The sequence below is a fragment of the Sus scrofa genome, chromosome X (genome assembly GCF_054392235.1).
Source record: "Sus scrofa isolate SSC_HxYL_T2T_F1_AM1 chromosome X, Sscrofa_HxYL_maternal_Yorkshire_Landrace_v2.0, whole genome shotgun sequence".
NCBI classification, from domain to species: domain Eukaryota; kingdom Metazoa; phylum Chordata; class Mammalia; order Artiodactyla; family Suidae; genus Sus; species Sus scrofa.
Window position 1 is genome coordinate 38,816,321 of NC_139401.1, and position 21,094 is coordinate 38,837,414.

General features: G+C 49.9%; 1 long non-coding RNA gene and 1 pseudogene across 10 annotated transcripts in view; both read left to right on the forward strand.

Moving 5' to 3' along the window:
* LOC106506943 (uncharacterized) overlaps positions 1-21,094 on the forward strand; it is a 525,822-nt gene that overhangs the window by 395,593 nt on the left and 109,135 nt on the right. The window lies entirely within an intron of this gene.
* LOC146394552 (small nucleolar RNA U3) lies at positions 10,024-10,113 on the forward strand (annotated as a pseudogene).

Below are 21,094 nucleotides of genomic sequence, written 5' to 3' on the forward strand. Positions count from 1 at the left end.
CCTTGGACTTGTTTCGAGGGCCAATGGGAAGCCATGGTAGAATTGTAAACAGGAGCGTGGCAATTTGAGTTGCTGGTAGGTAGATATTATATAAATATAAGGGGTTATTTCTCTGTTGATGACGGCTGCTGATTCAGCCAAGGGGAAATGGAGTTCTGGACAGGCTCGTACCTCCAGCAGTGACGGCAGGTGCTGTGGCGGGGAGGTGCCGGCCGCTGTCTGACATCCTCAAAAGGCCTCTGCTCTCCCGAGAACGGCTTGATGCTTATTGCTAATAACAAGGCTGGCAGCCGGCTGCAGCTTTCACTCAAAATTCTCCAGCTTTCAGTAATCAAAGCCAGGCCTGGGTCGTTCCTTGGCCCTAGACTGCAAAAGGAATTTCCTTTATTTTTGAACATGGAGAGAATAAAAAGAAGTACAAGTTGTTTTATAAGACAAGTGGGGCAGCAATTTGAAATAGGCATTTAGGCATCTCTTAGGGATTAACATCAGGACTCATTTAAGGGCTGGGAGTGTTAATAAGGATGAGATGTATTTATTTTTCCCTGGGTTCTTTTTAGGAATCCCTGGGCAACGTTCTGGAATTGATCTACACTGGTTCAGATTTCACACATCCCCCCATTTTCCATGCTGATTTTCCCACCCCTCTTTTGATGGAGTTGCGCCTCCTTTTAGCTTGGAGAAAATGCCTTATCCAGGGCGCACGACTGGGCATAATTGGTACCCAGAAACACTGTTCATTGGGTTGAGGCAGCTCAGCAAACAAAATGGCCTTCTTTTACCCAGGGAATCTGGTTTGAAAATTGGACATTAAGTTACACTTCTAATTGAAATGAATTTGATGGTTTCAGAACAGTCCCCAGTGCTCCCAGCCCACATCATAAAAACCACCATAGGCAAGTTGGCACCGTTCAGCCTTGGCTCGAATAGACTAGGGAGTAAAAGAAGATGTAAACTGAATTTGTGGTTGTTTTTATCTTCAAATAGACAGGCTGGGGGGAGCTTTCAGAGGAGAATTCTTGGGTCAGATGACATAATTTTCCTGACAGTCTGGGAGGCAGTGGGGTAGAGTAGGAAGGCACGAGGTTAAGAGCCAGTTATTGATGTTCTGTTCTTCGGTAAATCATCACATCTTCCCATGCCTCAGTTTCCTCTTATGCCCAGTGGGGGTAACAGCATCGCCGTGGCTCATGGATTGGTGTTGGGCCCAAGTGATGACAGCTGAGTGGTTTGCCAGATGGGCCGAGGCAGCCCCTAGAACCCAGGGCCCCCGATGGATGGACCAGTAAGGACGTTGCATTCCACCGGCTGGCCCCCCAAAGACAGGCTGCTTGGCCTCCTATGAAACTTGGCTGTAAGTTAGATGAGCTCAAAGCAAAGACCAAGACAAGGACAGTACTCAAGGATGGACAGCGACTTCCACTGCCCGTGGGCCCCGAGCCGCCTCATTGTCCACCCCAGCTCTTTATTCGTCTCAGGCACGTCCGCTTAAGCAGCACCATATATATATTCTGCACCGACTCTAGAAGATGCCAGCCCTTTAATGCACGTTCTATGCCAGGCCCCCTGCTAGGAGATTGGCAGTTACCAAGTAGAATCCTCTCTACAACCAGGTCAGGTAGATTTTCATATTCCCACTTTACAGATGAGAAGAGTGAGACACAACAAGGTTGCATGGCTGAGCCAAGGTCACACAGCTAGTCTATGACTGAGCAGATATTATACATGCCAAAACCTGTCTTCCCACTCTACTGTATTTTCAAGCACTGTTCTGAGGGGAAAAGGTAAAAGTAAATAAGACCCGGTGTCAGCTTTTAAGAAGGTCATAGTTCAGTCACAGAGGTAACTACATACACAGAAATACACGTGTACAAGCAGAGAAAGGGTCTGAGAGGAATTAAATACAATTACTTTTACGGAGTAGAAATGGAGAGAGAGGAGAGGAAGGGGGTGTATTAGTCAGCTTTTGCTGCCATAACAAATAATCCCAAACCTTAGTGACTTAAAACATATCTGCAGGTTGACTATGGATTGGCTGATCTGGTCTGGACTCCACTGGGAAGCTCTGCTTTGGGCTGAGTTCACGTCTATAGTTCAAGGGCCAGCTGAAGGGTGGCCATTTCCTGGGGGAAGCTCTTCTAATAGTGATGGTAGTGACACAAGAGGGAAAGTACAACCACATGAGCACATCTCGGGGTGCTTCCTGCTTCATTTCTGCAAACATCTCATTGGCCAAAGCAGGTCACATGGCCAAGCCCCAGAGTGAAGGGGTGGAGCAAAGGGTAGGGAGGGATACAGAAGGCATGAAGGATTTGGTCCAATAATCTACTCCCAGAGAACTTCAGTTTTTACAGTAAAATGTCTGCATTACTAATGTTTAAATGATAAGCATGTATTTTTTTTTTAATTTAAAACCTTAATTTAAAAACCACAACACAGAAACCATTCCAGGAGGATTAGAATGGACATTCCCTGAAGGACATAGCCCAAAGTGACATTTCCTCATCCCATTTCCTATAACCAACCCAATGAAAACACAAATTCACACACACACACACTGCAATCTAGTGATTGTTGTAGCATAAGTATGTCCCCCATGCTATGAAAGCCCACATGAGAAGCATTTTTCATTCCAACACCTAGGTGTTGGAAACAAGGAGAGGACAAAACTGATCAGATCACTGCCAGCAGGTAGCTCAAAAGTCTAGCAAAGAAAATAGACTCTAAGCAAGTACAATGGGGATGAAATATTGAAGGAGGGATGGAGAAACAAGAGGAGAACCTCATTTAGATTGGGGTTCTGGCAGAGACTCCTAGGGGTTTGTGCCCTAATGTATTTTTCTTTATTAATAGTCAAAACCCCAAATTTTAACCAATGCTGTGGCTACCTGGGATAAAGACAACATTTCCAGGGCTTCCTTATACCTAGCTATGACTGCTAAGTTTTGACCAATAGATATAAGTGAAAATGGTATACACAGCTTCCAGGAAGTACCTTTAAGGGGAGGAGGCGTATCCTTTTTTACTTCCTCATATGGGAATATGAATGTGATAACTGGAGCCACAGCAGCCATCTTGGATCATAGAGTGACCTTGAGAGGTGACCACTCAAGATGAAATGAGACAGAAGGAGACTGGCTTGAATGCGTGAGGTCATTTTATCATTTGGTTGCCGGATCAGTATGTCTGTCTGAAAGCCCTTCTTGAAGAAGAAGGGCAAAATCCACCCTGCACTGCCTACCTCTGGGCCTTTGTGTGAGTGAGAAGTACATCTCTATCTTGCGGATTTGGGGACTGTGGGGTGTGCAGGGTCTGGAGTCAGAGTGGTCTGGTCATGAGATCCACATTTGGAAGTCCTCACACGCTGAAGGCATTGGAAACCCTGGGAGCTGGTGAGGAGGTATAGGGGACAGTCCCCTCCCCTCCAGGCTATCTACTATGCCGTCTCACTTCTCTGCTCTTAAGAGCTTCCAAACCTTCTTTCCTTCTGAGATGTCTTCTCAGGTGGAAAGGACAGAATGTCCTTCTCAGGGCTTGCCCAGCCCTGCTCTTTCTGCCTTCGGGATTTCAGGATCCTGACATTTCCCCAGCCCCATCCTTAACCTTGATCTTCAACCCAAGTACCCTTGTCTGATAAGTCTTTCCAGTTATCACTGTGCTCCCCAGAACTTTATAGACAAGATTGCCCCTGGGCCGGGGATGGGCGGCTGCAGAGCAGGAAGGCCCACCTGCCCCAGGGCGGCCCAGGGACTTGGAAGCCTCCCCTTCCACCTGCCTAGCTCTCAAACACTGCCCATAAAACCCTCTGACTGCTCCTATCTTGACTGCACATCGCAGATATGCAGTGAAAGTGTGTTGAACGTATGAGGTCATTTTATCATTTGGTTGCCCAATCAGCATGTCTGCCTGAAAGCCCATCTCTTTGATATTAGCTTTCAGCAGAGGTGCAAACAAGCTGGCCATTACTTTCCAGGTAAGTACTTGTCAAGGGAAACTTCCTCCTGGAGGAATAGCTTGCCACCGGCTGAAAAGCGTGGGTAGGGAGGCCCATCTTTGTTGACTGTGTCAAAGGGGATGATGATGGTCCCCACAGCGCACGCCTCGTGATTCAGTTCATCTGAGGAGCAAGCACGAGTCCTCACCCAGCAGCACTTTTGGCTTCACAGAGACACGACGGGCTCGTAAGCCATTACCCCATCCCAGGCTGGGTCTTCTTTGTCTCGTGGAGTCATCCCAGTTCCTCTCGGTTTTGTCTTCCATGTGACATTTTGCAGCAAAGCATGCAATCCCCGCGGGCCTTGGGAACTGGCCTTGGCTTACAGCTTACAGACAATAGGCACCGTGCTGGATATCATGTATCTAGCCCTGCACTCCACTCCACCCCACCCAGGCCAGGTTTACTTGCGGGGAATTTCCTTTCCCTTATTGTGTTACGTGGGTAGTGGAGCTAATCAAGGGGCTTGCCCGCCCCCTATGGAAGCCAAGGAGTCCTCACCTTCACTGCTCTAATCCAACAAAGGGCAGTCAGGTGCCCTGATATTCTGGGAGGATCTTTTTTTAGTTTTATTAGAGTATAGTAGGTTTACAATGTTGTGTCAATTTCTGCTGTACAGCAAAGCGACCCAGTCATACATAGATATACATTCCCTTTCTTATATTGTCTTCCATCCTGGTCTATCCCAAGAGACTGGACATAGTTCCCTGTGCTGTACAGCAGGACCTCCTTGCTTATCCATTCTAAATGCAATAGTTTGCACCTACCAACCCCAAACTCCTCATCCCTCCCAGGCCCTCCCCCTCCCCCTTGGCAACCACAAGCCTGTTCTCTGTGTCCAGGAGTCTGTCTGTTTTGTAGATAGGTCCATTTGTGCTATATTTTAGATTCCTCACATAAGTGATAGCATATGGTATTTGTCTTTCTCTTTGATTTACTTCACTTAGTATGGGAATATCTGGGTTCATTCATGTTGCTGCAAATGGCATTATTTCATTCTTTTTTGTAGCTGAGTAGTATTCCTTTCTATTTATCTATCTATCTCACATCTTCTTAATCCATTCCTCTGCCAATGGACATTTAGATGGTTTCCATGCCTTGGCTATTGTGAATAGTGCTGCTATGAACATACATGTGCATGTGTGTTTTTTTGTTTGTTTTTCTGTCTTTTTGCCATTTCTTGGGCCGCTCCCCGCGGCATATGGAGGTTCCCAGGCTAGGGGTCCAATCGGAGCTGTAGCCACCAACCTACGCCAGAGCCACAGCAACGCGGGATCCAAGCCACGGCTGCAACCTACACCACAGCTCACGGCAATGCCAGATCCCTAAACCACTGAGCAAGGCCAGGGATTGAACCCGCAACCTCATGGTTCCTAGCCGGATTCGTTAACCACTGAGCCACGACGGGAACTCCAGCATGTGTGTTTTTGAATTAGAGTTTTGTCTGGATATATGTCCAGGAGTGGGATTGCTGGATCATAGGGTAGTTCTGTCTATAGTTTTCTGAGGAAGCTCTGGGAGGCTCTTGAATGGTGAGCAGGGTGGCACAAAGCCGGAAGAGGGCTTGGAGGAGACTCATTTGCCCCAGAAGTGGTGCCTGTTCCCAACCTCTAGACTGCTTGCTGCCCTCCTCAGTTCCTGACTGGGTTTCCTGCCTTCCCTCGTTGCTCTAAACTCCCCAAAGCCTCCCATCACGTTCCCTTCTGCGCAAGGTAGCCAGGAGTCCCTTTCTGTCACCTGTGACCAGGAGATTTCGAATGGATACAGGCAGTTTCTGAAAGGGGCACGATGTTATCATTAATATCCAGCATCGCTGAAGAGGGAGGATTAATTAGTGTGAACCCTCTTACTTCACCTATCTTTGGGGCGGTCCACAGAGGATTTCTCCCTGAGCCACTAATGAATTTTGCAACTGTCACAAAACAATGCAAATAAGTGAGACCCACATCTGCTGAAAGCCATCATGAGGTCAAACTGTGTGTAAATAAATGCTTGCATCAAGGAGAGGGTAAATCCTAAGGTGAGGAGTGACAGGGCTTTGTTTGCATAAACCCAGCAAGGTATTATGGGTAGGATATTAATTAAATCATGCTCCCGGGCCTCACGGAGGCCCCGCTCAACGTCTTCAGCTTGTTGACAAACCGAACGCAAGGCCCCGGGAGAGAGCACTAACATTTTGATGAACAGGGTTTGTTGGGGGTGATGTTGCCTAACTAGCATTCTAATATCGTTTCCGACGCTTTGTCTGAGCGACGGGAAAAGAATGTTCGGATAAAAGAGAGGGGCACATATCCAATGTCCAGAAGATGACACTTCCATGGACTTCTGGTCTACTGCAGTCACTGCCCCACCCTGCCCCAGGCCTCCCTGTGCTTCCCAGGGCTCACGCAGCTGGGAGAACATCTCCGAAGACTGTTGAAACTGCCCCAGGTAGAAATGAAGTTCGAATGAGTCTGATAGTCTGCCTAAGACTGTCCTTCCGCCTGTCCTTTTGTTCTTCCTCCCTTTTTGAAGAAATTAGCCCGATGGTAGTCGCCATCAGAAAAGGTAAAGGGCTTTCCACGGAAAGAGCTTTTATTTTAAGGTTGACATAAAAGAACCCATCTCAGCTGGAGGAGAAGGCTGGTCAATGAAAGACTCTCTGGGACCGCCAGGTGTGCCTCCTCTCTGAAGGATGCTGACCGTGGATGTTCCAGCTCCTTGTAATTGACCGATGACCCCAGTCCACCCATCCTAACCATTCCGTCTTCATTTGCACTACATGGCCTCTTTCAGCTCCAAATTTCATGCTTCGTTTGAGGATTATAAAGGCCCTTTTATGTGAGACTATGCAGACAAATATGAACTAATTAATGATCCCACTAGCCCCCTGGGAGTGAGCAATCCTCCTATGACCCACCAACCTCCCCAGCATTCCCTGACTTAGGCTGGTGTCCAGTATCGGGAGGGGGGGTCCTTGCTTTGCCCCCCTCCCTTGCCTCACCACCCCCAGCCAGCAACTTTCAACCCTGTTGCCTCCAAAATACATTAAGAATCTGCCCACTTCACATGCTCTCTGCTCCATGGCTGGTTGCTTGCCTTGACTATAAAGTCAGGCCCCCCACTTCTTCTCTTGCCCCTCCAATTGATTACCCAATTCTCTACCCAGCAGGTGGAGGGAGATTTCTAAGCCCTAAATCTGGAAAAGTCACTTCTTTTGTTTAAAGGCCTGCAGTGAACCTCTCAGTGCAGACCCATCTGTTCGACCCCCATCCTCACCCAACACTGTGGCTCCTCAAACACACCAAGATCTCTACTGCCTCAAAACCCTTGCAAATGTTGTTCGCTCGCCAATATTTGGACCAGAAAGTGTCCAGTGGTGGCAGGTCTCCACCACAAGCTTAAGTCTAAAGGATGATTCTAAGCCTCTGAGTTTAAGGGTTGTTTGTTACACAGCATTATTATGGCAACAGCTAACTGATGTCACATCCATTATCCTTTCTTCTAATAAGAGTCCATGGATTCTATTTTAGAGATTGCACCTCCCCCAGTCTCCATCGCCATGACTCTGTTGGGGATGATGCCACCACCAACCCCAGACACGGCACATCAGAGCATTCCACCCCTCTGAGCGGAGGGACTGGCTCAGACTCAGTATGTGACCCAAGCCAGGTCAATGAGACAGAATCCTGAAAATTTCCCTAGAAATAGTTAGAAAGAAAAAAAGTTTCCAGCAGAGTTTCCGAGCTCCTAAAGTGGGAAGACTGCAGCTGCCACCAGAAAGGCAGAGACTGCCTGAGAGTCAGAGGGAAACAGCTGAAGGGAAAGGCACAGAAATCTGGTGATGTTGAGTGCCTGGATCCAGCTCTTCTTGATGATCTACTCCTGTACTTCCCAGTTTCATGAACCTATGCATTCTTTGTTCCTAAGCCACTTTGACATGGTTTTCAAGTCACTCATGAATTCACAACTTCTAACCTATACCAGTTCCTGCTTGCATCTAGCATAGCCCTGACATCATAACGCCATCTTCAGTCATGGATACCCTGACCAGGTCCTTGCCTGAATTGTCTCCTTATAGTCCTTCTCAGTCTGTAGCCTTATCTTTAGGGCCAGCCCTGTCCCTTCCTTCTTTATAGAACTCAAATGAGGTGGCAGCTCCTTTCAGAAAACAGGAGTGGTATTCCAAGGTCCCTGCCACTTCATAGTTCTCCCACAAGCATCCAGGCAAGGAGAAGACTGGCTAGGCAAATGGCCTGATTTAGACCTGGCCAGGAAGAAACAAGCCAACAAACAAAAATGGGACAGGTACTGTGTCCCACTGCTCTGAAAATCTGTTGTTGCAAGAGGTAGAGAAAAAGTTCAAGTCCCAAGATGCATCATGGGATAAGGTGGGCAATGTATGGAACTGCTGAATGATCTGTTTGCAGACAATGATGGCTGTCTTTAGGTGAGCCTGAGGCCAGCTGTCTCATAACCCCTGTTTTCCAGCAAGTCCTCTGACTCCTATTGTTAATCAAGCAAAGCTAATCTCTTTATCAAGTAAAAGATGTGATGAAAAACCAACAGGCCAGCATTTTCAGCCAGATAAGTAAATGAATGAGGGACTCAAATAAAAAATAAGTAAACAAATAAATAAATACAATCAAGTGACTGTTTTCCCTTCAGAGAAGTCAACAATAGAAGCTCTGTACTTACTGTGATGGTGTTGCCACTGCTCTAGGCATTTCTAGGATAACTACTTTGAAAGGCAACAGTTGGGAGTTCCCGTTGTAGCTCAGCAGTAATGAACCCTACTAGTATCCATGAGGATGCAGGTTCAATCCCTGGCCTCCCTCAGTGGGTCAAGGATCCTGTGTTGCTGTGGCTGTGGTATATAGGCCAGCAGCTGAAGCTACAATTTGACCCCTAGCCTGGGAATTTCCGTATGCTGCACGTGTGGCCCTAAGTTGGGCTTATAAGGTGTGGTATTATTAGCTTGAGATTTTTTTTAAAAAACCTTCCTTTTCATCCTTCCCTCTCTTAGTATCGGAAGACTGTTGATACCTGGTCTTTGTAACAGAGTAATTCATGTTGGTAGGTGTCACGTAAGCCACCGGAGATTGCTTTGTACCTTCTAGACAGAAACCGTGGCTGTGCCTTGATGGAGTGTAGGTATTTCATTTGCGAGGTGAGCTCAGGAAGCAGGGGTGAGACAATAGAAAGAGAGAGCTGCCAGGGAAGGAGGAAATAGCTCAAGAAGAATGGATTACAGAGGTCTGTAATGTAGGAAATTGGGGGCTGGAGTCCACCAGGACCTCTAAGACACATAGGTTGCCTCCTAGAATTGTCTGCTGTGAACACAGAAGGCCAGAGTTTTATCCTCCAGGAGTTGAGTTGAGCCATTGCCCTCAGTAGAGTTATCTCCCCCACGCTTCTGGGCTTTGCTTCCAGGCTGAGCAGATCCCCAGGCCTCCATGAAGGCCTCGAGGCAGAGAAAAAGGAGAGATGCATGCTATGTGTTTGAGATGAGACACGATTGCAGGGTGAATGTGAACTTACCCAGACCATTCCATCACTGCCGGGGCCAAGGTCAGAGATGCTCCAAGGAGACGGCGCTTGGGGCACCGAAGTCACCTGCTAGGGTGTGTAAAGAGCCTGATCCTTTACGACTATTCAGATGGCCAGTGTTAGGTGAATTCCTCAAGTGCTGAGGAAGATGCAGGGAGAGGGCTGCTCCCAGGCATGGCTGGTGGGTGTGTAAACTGAGGCTGCGTTTTTGAAAAGGAATCTGATTTGTCTTGGCAAGAAACTCATAGACTTCAATTTGATTCCTTTTGAAAAGGAATTGATCTGCAATCAATTTGATTTGCATATGCTCTGGGGCCACTCTTCCCCCCTGCCCCACCCCGGGTGTAGATAGAGCCCAGAGGAGTCGTCCCAGGCACAGGTCCAGAAGGGCATCTTCAGAAGGATATGCGCTACTGCGTTGTGGTTGAGGACAACTTGGAGGAGAGTTGGATGCAACTCGGGCGTCCATCCTTAGGGAATGGCTAAGAAAAGAAAGGTGGAAGGCTATACTTTCAAGGATCATTTCTGTAGTTCGTTACTAGAAAAGTTTCTCTGAATGAGAAGAAAAGGAAGCTGGGTGGGCGTTAAGCAACACACAAAATCCACAGAGGGGATTTTGTATCGAGCTCAGGAATCTCCCCCACATTTCTGGCCTTTGCGCTCCATGACATTGTGTCGAGTGAAAAAAAGGTAAGAGGAGTTCGCATCATGGTGCAGTGGTTAATGAATTCGAATAGGAACCATGAGATTGTGGGTTCAATCCCTGGCCTCGCCCAGGGGGTTGAGGATCTGGCGTTGCCATGAGCTGTGGTGTAGGTCGCAGACATGGCTTGGATCCTGAGTTGCTGTGGCTGTGGTGTAGGCTGGCGGCTACAGCTCCGATTCAGCCCCTAACCTGGGAACCTCCATATGCCACAGGAACGGCCCTAGAAAAGGCAAAAAGACCAAAAAAAAAAAAAAAAAGTAAGAAAGTGAATGAGATTTATAGATTTTTTTACGATACTGGTCATGTAAACTACAACCCACTCGCAAAACCAGCTATAATGGAAAAAAATAAAAACCATTAAAAGAAAAATAAACCCGTTCAAAACACACATCGCCTATTTCACGTGGCTGTGTGCATATAGAAAGACGTATCCCAAACACATCCCAGAGAGGGGATGCCTGTGGGGGCAGGGAATGAAGGTGAGGCTCGGAGTTGATGGGAGAGAGAATGAGGGACTAAGACACAAGCAGGGTCTTACCTGGTCCCAGGTTCATTAGATACTAGGAACCTAGGAGTGTGGTTAACCACCTCCCTGTACCTGAAAGTCTAAACAGATTTTTTTAAGTAAATATAGGACCTGGAACCCAGTAGGTGTTCAGTAAATAGTCCCTAAGAACATGGCTGAGGGGCAATTGAGTGATTTTCTGCGATTCAAAAGCCTGGCATCTGCTCGAGAAAGTAGAAATGGCTTTCCCCACCCCACACCTCATATCGAGGGTGAGGGGCTTAATATTGGGTCACTGGACCCCCAAGGGGGTCTGTCAATTTAGATGGGAAAAAAAGAGTCACACACTTATTTTCACTCACCTCTGACTGCAGTTTAGCAAGTGCGCAGTTATATTAGTAGTATCTGTGAGTTTATCGCCAAGAGAAATCGTAGGTATTTTTATATCATGTTATATAGTTGTTGCAGGTATCTTGAACTATGCTCAGCACTACTTGGAAATTACGATCGTTATTAGACCTGCCACTAGATCATATTTAATGCATTAATAAATGTGCATTTATCACATATCTAGGTTTTTTCTATTTTTATAGCTGCCTTTCAATATGATTGGTTTCCTTTTTGATTTTTCGGTATTTTATTTTATGTACTTAAAGCTGTTATTCTGAGAAAAGGTCTGCGGGCTTCCCCAGATGGCAAAGGGGCCCCTGGCAGGGCCAAGGGTCAGACCCGTCAATAGGCTTTATTGCTGCCTCTCGAAGACAGAAGAGTCTTGAGAAAAGGCACACTTGTGACTTTCCGGTGTCCCGTCGTCACCGGACAAGAATGAGTTCAATGGTGCCCCCAGCACCATGGTGTCAGCCAGCTGGTTGCTGCCTCTCCGGCCTGCAGGACAGGGAAGGAGAGAGCAAAGAGGAGAAGGGAGGAGGGAAGCAGAAAGACAGCCATGGGAAGAGAGTTGCCCCAGCTTCTTCACATCACCCAGGGAACTGTACTTTTAACAAGAGTATTACTACATAGAAATGGCGCGCTCCTTATTTCGCATCTAGGTGATTTTCAGAGACATGGTCCCAGTAATTACTTGGTGCTGGGGAAAGCCGACATGTTCGATTTTTCTGAATGCACTTGAACCAGCATGTCCCATGCCAGGCGAGTCCTTTCCCCAGACTACAGAGAGGTGTGGACAGTCTATTGGCTTCTTCCCTTTGTCTGCCTGGGACCAACAGGCACCCTTAATGTGGCCCAGTGTTCTAGAAGTCGTCATAGGCTACCTCACTCTGTGTGGAGAACTAGCCCATGCCCATCATTGTAATGTTGGCATCAGGAAGCACCCCAGAGATAGGCGCTCTCTTCTTTGTACCGATGACAGCTATTCGGACCTGGGCTAAGTTGAGGTTCTCCCCAAGGCCAACCTTGACTCCAGGATTCTAGCACCGCTGGCTTATTTGGGGAGTGCAGGAACCCTTATGGAGCGAGCCAGGGAAGGGAAGGCAGCTGGTAATGAGGACGTTATTAATCCAGCCACTGCAGTGGGCACGTGGATCTCAACATCCTAGAGATGTCTCAGCATGACTGCACCCAAAGGGCGAGGGAGCTGGGGCATTTATATGCCAGCTCCCAGAGTCTTTGGTTGAGGGCTGCTCCCAGGGGATATTACTCTTCAGTTCTTCCAGTTGGTATAGACAACGTGTTCTTTTGCAGTTTTGAAAAGACTCTGAGGCACAGAGCTGCAGACCTTGGCCCTTGGGGGTAGAGAGAGCCCACTGCACCGGCAAGTGGGTCCGCAGATGCTGGGATACTGACGGTTCCTGCTGCAGGCCCGGTGCTTGCGAGCCATCTGCTGCTCCCCCTCTGCACTCAGCTTCCCCGCCTCTATAAGAGGCAAGTGCTCTCCAAAGGTTGTAAACTGGGGGCCGCTGAACCAAAGGCGTTTCTTGGGTGTTTTGTTTGGCCCACATGGCTTTTAAAATTTCTTTTACAATCAGTCCAACTTCAAATGAGGAGGTTTTGCAGGAAAACAACGACCTTTTATTTTCCCCAGAAAAATCTATTTCGCAACGTTAGAGCCCAAACTCAGTGAGCCCCAATGCTGTATGGCTCTGGGAAGCTAGACTTTTTTTTCCTACCCAAAAAGAAGGGAAAACTTTTGCAGATTGCCGGCAAATTCTTTCTTATCCCCCCCCTTTTAAAAAATATTTTTATAGTTGATTTACAGTGTCCTGTCAATTTCTGCTGTTCAGCAAAGTGACCTAGTCATACATATATATATACATTCTTTTTCTCACATTACCCTGCATCATGTTCCATCACAAGTGATTGGGTATAGTTCCCTGTGCTACACAGCAGGATCTCATTGCTTATCCGCTCCAAATGCAATAGTTTGCACCTACTAACCCCAAACTCCCAGTCCATCCCACTTCCCCCCACCTTTTTAAGTATTTTGGGGGGTTGTTTTGTTTGTAAAGGAAAATGCAACTCTTCGCCTTTTTCCAGAGTCGGTGGTGGGGTAGGGAATGGGGTTAAAACCCCAGGTAGCCTCAGCTGGCCCTGCCAGGGTTGAGAGCCAGGACGTTTCAGCATCAGCTGGCAGGCCGGCTGCTCACAGGGAAAGCCCTGCCATCTGTTCCCAGAGATGGCGAGGGAGCCATCTTTCTCCCTCCGCACCTGCCCCAAACTCAAGCCTCAGGACATTTTATAAACCAAGAACAACTCTGGTCTGAGTCAAAGGTAGGATCCCCCCAATTCCTTCCTTCTTTGCCACATTCCCCTTCAGCTCCTCCCGTCCAAGATGAATCAGCCGCCTCCAGCCCAAAGCCTCTCTCCTCAGCTGCTGGGTTCCAGCCAATCCCCAGAGGCCACCAACTGTGCCCATCAACAGAAGTGGACGTCGAGGGCTCTCATCCCATTGCTGCTCTGCCCTGGGAGTCGGCAGCTGATGACACGGGCTGGCCCCTGATTGCCAATCTGGATGACGCCTTGAAACACCGCATCCCCGCGATCCCCTCAAACGCAGCTGTGATTAGTCTGATCTCCAAGGCCTCGGAGAAAAACCCCAGTGACTGAATAATAATGGGAAGGTCAGGCTTGAAGGGTGGAAAGTCTGACACTGAGGGGCTGTTTGAACGCAGTGAAGTTTTATTCATTCCACGTGCGTGAAATAAGGGCTAACAGGATGGTCAGGGAGCAGCTCTGACTTAATGAATGGATACGAATCACGGACGGGGTCCCTTTCTTTTTTTTAAGAACAGAAATGGGTACTATTGAAATGATCTTTGCATCTGTAGAAGCAATTTGAATTCTTGACTGAGCTGGGAGTCGCCTTTCCAAACGTGACTGAGAATGTGGCTCTGGCACCTGACTGCTTGTGCTTCGACTTCGGGCTGTGTGACCTTGGGCAAGTCTGTGACCTCTCCGTGCCTCCCGATCATCAGCTGTAAAGTGGACAGAATAAGAAGACCTTGCTCACAGGGTTGCTTTGAAGATGAACTGAGACATCCATATAAAGCACTCCAGCCCCTTCTTCAGAGTCAGAACTCAGTCAATGTTATATATTATCATTCTATTATTATGAGTGTTTTTTTCCCCCAAGGATACTGCCGAGATTAACATCAGTTCTGGTTCTCCGTGATGACAAAATAAATCCAAATTTCTGAAGAGTGGGGTGTCTGAATTGACGAGCGCTTATTAGCATCTTTCTTCCCCCACCCCCGCCCCAGCCTTGTCACAGTAGATCTGATCAGCAACGCACCGGGTGTGTTTTCACTGACAAAAGCCCCGCTGCGGGGCTGGCAGCAGAGCGCAGAGTCAGAGGCTGCTGGCCTGGGTGGAGCAAAGGGCAGGGGTCCCAGCCTCGGTGGACCTGGGCCTCCCGGCGGTGCCCACGGACCTGGAGAACTGGTGTGTTCAGCTGGCCTCCCTGCTCATTCGCCCAGTGGAGGCGAAACATCAGAATCCAATTTTTTGTCATCCTATGAAATTCGGAGCCTCCACTCCGGTTGCGTTGGTCTCATCAGAGCACAGTGGGCACGTGGGGTGATGGCTGTTACTGGGTTATTCCTTGTAAGTTCAAACACTTCCACATGCTGAATGACAACAGCTTTGCCATGACCCGGGTAAATTCAGCCGCCGCTTCCTGCCTAGGTAGACTTTGACGCCACGCGGTACATCTGCTTCTGATGAAGGGAACGCCTCGCTCAGTAAAGCAGGAAATAAAACCGCGCTGCTGCCTTGCGGGGGGTGGGGGGTGCCCTTCCTCCCTCCCTCTCTACCCCCATCCTCCCTTCCCTCCTTCCTTCCTCCTCCGCTCTCCCTCCTCCCCTCTCTTCCCTCCTTTCTTCTTTCCCATCTATTTTTCTTTCTTGATTTCCCCTGCTCTGTGTTCTCGGCGCCAGACCCGGCTCTCCGTGTGTACACAATCCCGATCTGTGTCCAAACATAAGACAGCAGTGTGATCCGGGCTGGGTAGAGGAAGGGATTTGACAGGCCTTCTGCATCCCGAATCTCCAAGATGCAAAGGTAAAGTCAGGCTCTTTTCTGAAAGGTTAAATTTCACATTTTAATTGCCTCACGCGGAGCTCCCGCCGTGGGCTTTGGCAGCCCTCCCAGCTGGCTGAGGTGAGGCCTCCCGCCGAGCGCCACCCTCCACCCTCCAGCTCCAGGAGAACTGGGGCTGCAGCGGCCACAGATACCAAGCAGGTGAACAATAAGTGAGTCCACTGTGCTGGGCGGATCTCCTTTTAGCCCCTCAGTGCTTGTTCCAGACACTGCTGTCTCTGGGTAACAACCCACTCTAAGACTTGGTGGCTTCAAACAACAGCGATTACTGTCCCTTGGGGTCCGTGCATTGACGGGACTCAGCTGGATGGTTCTCGCTTGGGGTCCCTCTGGCTGTCACAGCCAGATAGTGGCGGAGTCTGAAGTCTTCCAGAGGCTCCACTGGGCCGGCCCCACATCCAAGATGGTGCGCTCATAGGGCTGGTGGTTGCCAAGAGCTCAGGGAAGACTGTTCACCCGAGTGCCGACAAGTGGCCTCTCCAAGTGGCTGGGGATTCTCTCAGCACTGCGACTAAGTTCAAGAACGTCCTGAGCTCAAGAAGCTGAACACTCCAAAACGAGCACTCAAGGAGGAGTAGTCCAAAGGCATGCAGTGGCAGGCGTGTGGCCTTTGATAACCCAGCCTAGAAGTCACATGGTAACACTCTCTCCATAATCAACTGGTCAAAGCCATCAGAGCCCATGCAGACTCAACAGAGGGGACCCAGACCCCACCTCTCCCTGGAAGAAGTGCCAAAGAACTTGGGGGACATATTTTAAACCTGCTACCGTGTTGAAAATGCCAACTCTGCTCATTTGCTTCAATTTGATGATCCTAGTAATGCCGACGTCTAAAAACACCAGCCTATCTCTTTGCTACTAATGCCTGAAGCATCAGGAGGGGAGAGCAGAGGATTTGAAGGGAGACACGAATGGCACATTTTCTTTCTGATCTTTCAGTTGTCCTTTTAGGAGGCAGGTGACAAACCAGAAATCTCTGCCGATATGAGTGTAGCTTGAAATGGGTTTCAAAAGCTAATCCAATATTTTTAATGTTGGAGAGTTCACACAAAACTCTGACTTTTCCGCATCTCTTACGAAATCAGTTCTGAGCTGAATGGTGGCTGCCCCCGTTAGACAGGGATGAGGTGCACCCGTTAGCCACAGTCCCCACCCGGTCCTATTGATGCCCCCCCCATTAAGAGTGGATATAAGTCCCTGTTTAGCTGCATGGCTGCCCCGATTGTTCTTCTCTTTGCTTTTGTTCTTGCTTTAATTTGAAAAACATTTATCTTGCTACCATGTCTTTATCAAAAATGAGGCTACGACACCAGACCAGGAGGGCTGGCTACATATCCAACACAGATGGGAAAAGGCATTTTTTAATGGGCCTGCAAAGGCGTCCTTTGCTCTTCTTAATATACACCAGAGAGGATCATGTTGATTGGCTTCCCCCCCCCCCCCCCGCCTCCCTCTCCTCTTCCCTGCCTCCTTCCCGCCTTTCCTCTCCCTCTCTTTCTCCTTCTTTCAATAGTTAGCAGGAGAGTGAGCAGACATGATCAATTCTTGTTAATGACACGGAATTGATTTCATTTTTAGTCTTTTGCTATTACTTGAGTTAAAACGGTATTTCTCTCTCCTGCCGTGTGGCTTTTACATGACAGCCAACAGAATGAACCCTTGGGACCTCAAAACCCTAACTCTGGTATGACAGTCACATCAGAAGGCCTCCCAGGCAAGCCTAAAGTGGTCTCCCAAATGATGTGGGTGGTCTGCCCTCCCCAGGGCGAGGCCTCTTGCCGGCCCGGCCCCGGGTCTTTTCAGCTGTGTTTATGTTCCAGGCCAGGAGCGGTAGCTAGTCCAGAGCAGCCCCTCCGATTGGTTGTTCAAAGCGCAGCAAACCAAGAGGCCATGCACAAGCCGTTTCTTTTGACTGACGACTGTTGTGTCCACATTTGGGGTTCAATACTGGGCTACAGAGCCCAGCCCCCTGGAGAGAGGACTGTCACCTCCCCCTGCCTGGCTTGGGACTTTTCTGTTCCCTCCAGGTTTTCTAGCTCTCTTTCAGTTAATTCCAGAAGTCTATTTCTCCATCTCTCTCTCTCCTCCTCCTCCTCCTCGGAGGCTTAAGGCCAACCCCGCTGGCCCCTTGTTCCCAGTTCTCCCTGGCATCTGGCCCAAGTTCATCTACTGCAGATGAACCATTGCTAAATACCTTGATTCCTTTACCGCATACAACAGTCTTCAGCGCACCCGTCCTGGATTGATCTGAGAAGGGAAAGTTCCTTTAAGAAGGAGCCTTAGAACATCCAGGTCCCAAGTGGAGAACAAGGGAGGGATGGGCTAGAAGGAGGGGACCCTGCTGGAGGACACTAATGGCCCAGGTCCTTCTCGGTGCGACAGCCACCCACGCTGGCTCCCGGCGGAGCCCTGTGGGTCCCTGGATGGACTCCCAGGTAGGGGAGCCAAGGTGGGAGGTGGCCTCACTTGTCTCCATGTCAAGAAAACAAATGTTTGGGCAGGAAATTTCCCTTCGAGGATGTTCTGCTTTTGGAAGGCATCATTTTTCTGAATCATTTCCTCAGGGGAAAGCACTCAGCTATCTCGGGCAGGAAAATATTCCTCCTTTTGAGCTCAGAATGCTACTTGGATTCATAGGGGAGATGTGCCTGGGCGGTAATGAAACTGGTTTCCCAGCTCCTGCGAAAATCAGCTTGCATGCATGCCGGTGTGCACATGAAGGCCTGCTTTTGGACGCAGACACGTGTATGTAAATGAGTGTGTGTGTGTGGAACGAGTGTGCCAGCCCGTGTGTGTGTGTGTGTGTGTGTGTGTGTGTGCGCTCTTTCATCATAAAAGACCACAGAGAAGCCTAAAGGGAAAGAGGGGGCGGAAGCTGCTAAAGGATGGGTTTGCAGGGGTGCCAGGAACTCTGCACACAGCTCTCTCCGCCAGGCTCCCCCCATGACTGAGTGGCCCCCGCATCCAGCACCAGGAAAGCCAGAGGTGAAGTCATTTCATGTGTCCACATGCCTCTCGCTGCCTGAGGCTGGCTCATCAGGGCATCGTGTCAGACTGTCCCCGACTTACAGCCCCCCTGCCCCAGGGGGCCCCCAGGGCCAGGTGTTCGCCTCCTCCCTCCCCCTACTCAGAGCCTCCCTAAACTCCACCCTGGCACCATGGTTACGGGCAGTTCCTAGTTTACGACATAAAGAATCCTGACATTATGAAGCTGACTTGGAAGGAAATGATTTGAATTTAAAGAGTTGGGGCAAGGATCCTAAATTCTCTGAGCTTCAGGGTCCTCCTTTGTAAGATGAGGATAATCCTGGCCGCTGCCTCCAAGAATTCAGTGTGTATGTAGCTGGTTCGGAGGTGCGTGTAAAACTAGCCCGTGCCATGGACTCAAGCGGACGGGGTCCTAACAGGAAATAGACTTTTCCTTCAGACCTGTGACCATCTGCTCCCCCGTCTCTAATCCCTGGACAGCTTCACCAGCTCCCAGAGCTTCCAGTAGACTTGGGGGATGAAATCACCCGGTCTGATCTCCCGTGGCTTGGCCTGAGGTTTGGGGACCTGCCCTGAGAACGGGGAGGAGGAGCTGCGCGCTCCCGGTGCTGCCATTTCCGTCTCCTCTGCCCCTCTCTTCAGCTGTCACTGAGTCGTGCTTCTTGCCTTCCCTGATGCGTGGGCGTCTGGGAGGAGGGAAGGGAGAAGAGCGCACATTTCATGCCCGACTAGCCCTCCGCTCCCCGTAATCCTACTACCGGGCCCTCTCCAAAGAGGAACCCCAATGATGCTCTCTCAGCGGGCATATTTATGGGCGCTTGGGAGGGTCCACAAGGCCCTCAGCACCGCACTGTCCCTGGTGAGTGTGGGTGGCACCCCCTCTGGCTGGCCTTACCCGGCACCCCTGCCAGCCCTGCCCACATCAGGTTCACCGCATCCCCGCTCACAGCGGGGCTCCCCCGCAGCCCCGCAGGCAGTTTACCTTCTGCGGGACCCACGTGGTCCCCCAGAAGCTCACTCACCCTTGCCACACAGAGTCCTGAGAGTGCACTCTGGCTGCCCCTTCCTGCCCTCTCTCCTGCGCCTGCCATCGCAGGCAGGCGATGATTCCAGCCATCCTTCTTCCATCTGGACCCTCCTTACGGGGTGGGGGGGGGGCCTCTGTTCTCGAAGCCCCGTCCTCCTAGGGCTGCGTCAGGCTTCCGCGTGAATTCCAGGGCACTGGCGTGGGCAGCCCACTAACCCCTGCAGCTCCCCATCACACCTCCGAGGAAGTTACCAGCTGCCCTTCTGTCACCTGCTCATGGCACAGGTGACAGTGCTTCTCCTAAAGCTCCCGACTTGCGCTGGTGGCAGGGCTGTGGCAGGAAGCAGAATGTGGGGCAGGCAGGAAAAATACCAGAGGCTTCCTTCCAGTTGAATCCTCTCCGTGTGGACAAGTGCGCGCGCGTGCGCGCACACACACACACACACACACACACACATGCACCCCTCACATTCTAGGCAGCCTGGTTACATAGGTTGATGGGCATAAGAGGAAGAAGTTTAGGGCACAATTTCTCAATTGTACCCCTCTCTAGGGAGCCCAGATTTGGAGCCAAGCTTGAGTACAGTGGTTGAGAGTATAGGCAGGGGGACAGAGTGTCCAGGTTCTGATCTGGGCTTTACCCCTTCCCAGCTGTGTGCCTTTGGGCAAGTGACTGCACCTCTCTGTGCCTCCCTCTCCACAATGGTAATGAGGACCTTTCCTATAGGATTGTTGTGAGGGTTTAATGAGTTCCTACAGGAACGGGGCTTCAGAGTTGCCTGGTCTGTACTAGGTGCTCAATGTACAGTAGCTGTTGTGGGAGGGTTCCCATCTAGTTGCCGTATGAAACGAGGAGCATTTAATAAACAGCACGTCCTCAACAAGTGTTAGCCTTTAGCCATGACGAAGAGCTAGAACACGTGGGGCTTAAAATCTACACCTCTCAGCCCAAATTTAGTTGACGTTTCAACTCCTAGTCAATGGGATCTGATTATGCCGCTCTCTGTTTTCATCTTTTCCTTACTCCCCGTATCAGGGACCAAAGCGTACCTTCCATCTGGCCCACGGGCCCGATATTCAACTACCTGTCACCTCCTGGGCCTGCCATGCCCACTTTGGACGTCAGGCCTTTGCTCATGCTCTCCACCCTGCTGGAAATGACTTTCCCACCTTCTCTGCCCGAGTAGCCTTCCCTTAGCATGGCAGCCATGGGAGGGCCCAGCCCAGGCTTCCTCCCCTTCAGCGGGGAAGGTTCTGGAGGAATACTATGAGCTGACAACTCCAAGATGCTACCCCTCCAGGAGCCACAGCAGTCGAGACCCCCCCCACACACACACACACCAGTGACAGCAAAGCGGGGACTTCAGTTCTTCGATGGGCAGGCTTTGCTTGGGACTCCCCCTGGCCCGGTGCAGATTTGCTCAGAGCCTGCCCTGAGTCTGAGTCTCTCCCCACCACATCCTTCTTCCTTTCCCCTCCTTTCCGGGGGTCAAGCCAGGATGCAGGGCTCCCCCTCCTACTCCTGCTCCCCCCGGAGCCTTCACAGGTGTCTAATTCCATCTTGCTGTCTGCTTCCCCTGCACCTGAACTGACATGCTTAACCATCAAGGTTCAGCTCAAGCTCCGCATCTTGGAGCCACAAGGGACCCACCTTCTCCCCGTGCTCCATGCCTTCTCTGGGCTTCCAGACCACCTTGTGATCACCTCACAATGCCCAGGGCATAGTAGGCACTTAAGGTTGGTCGAATGACTGAATGATTAGCGTAGGAAGCACAGCTAGAGAACCTATGA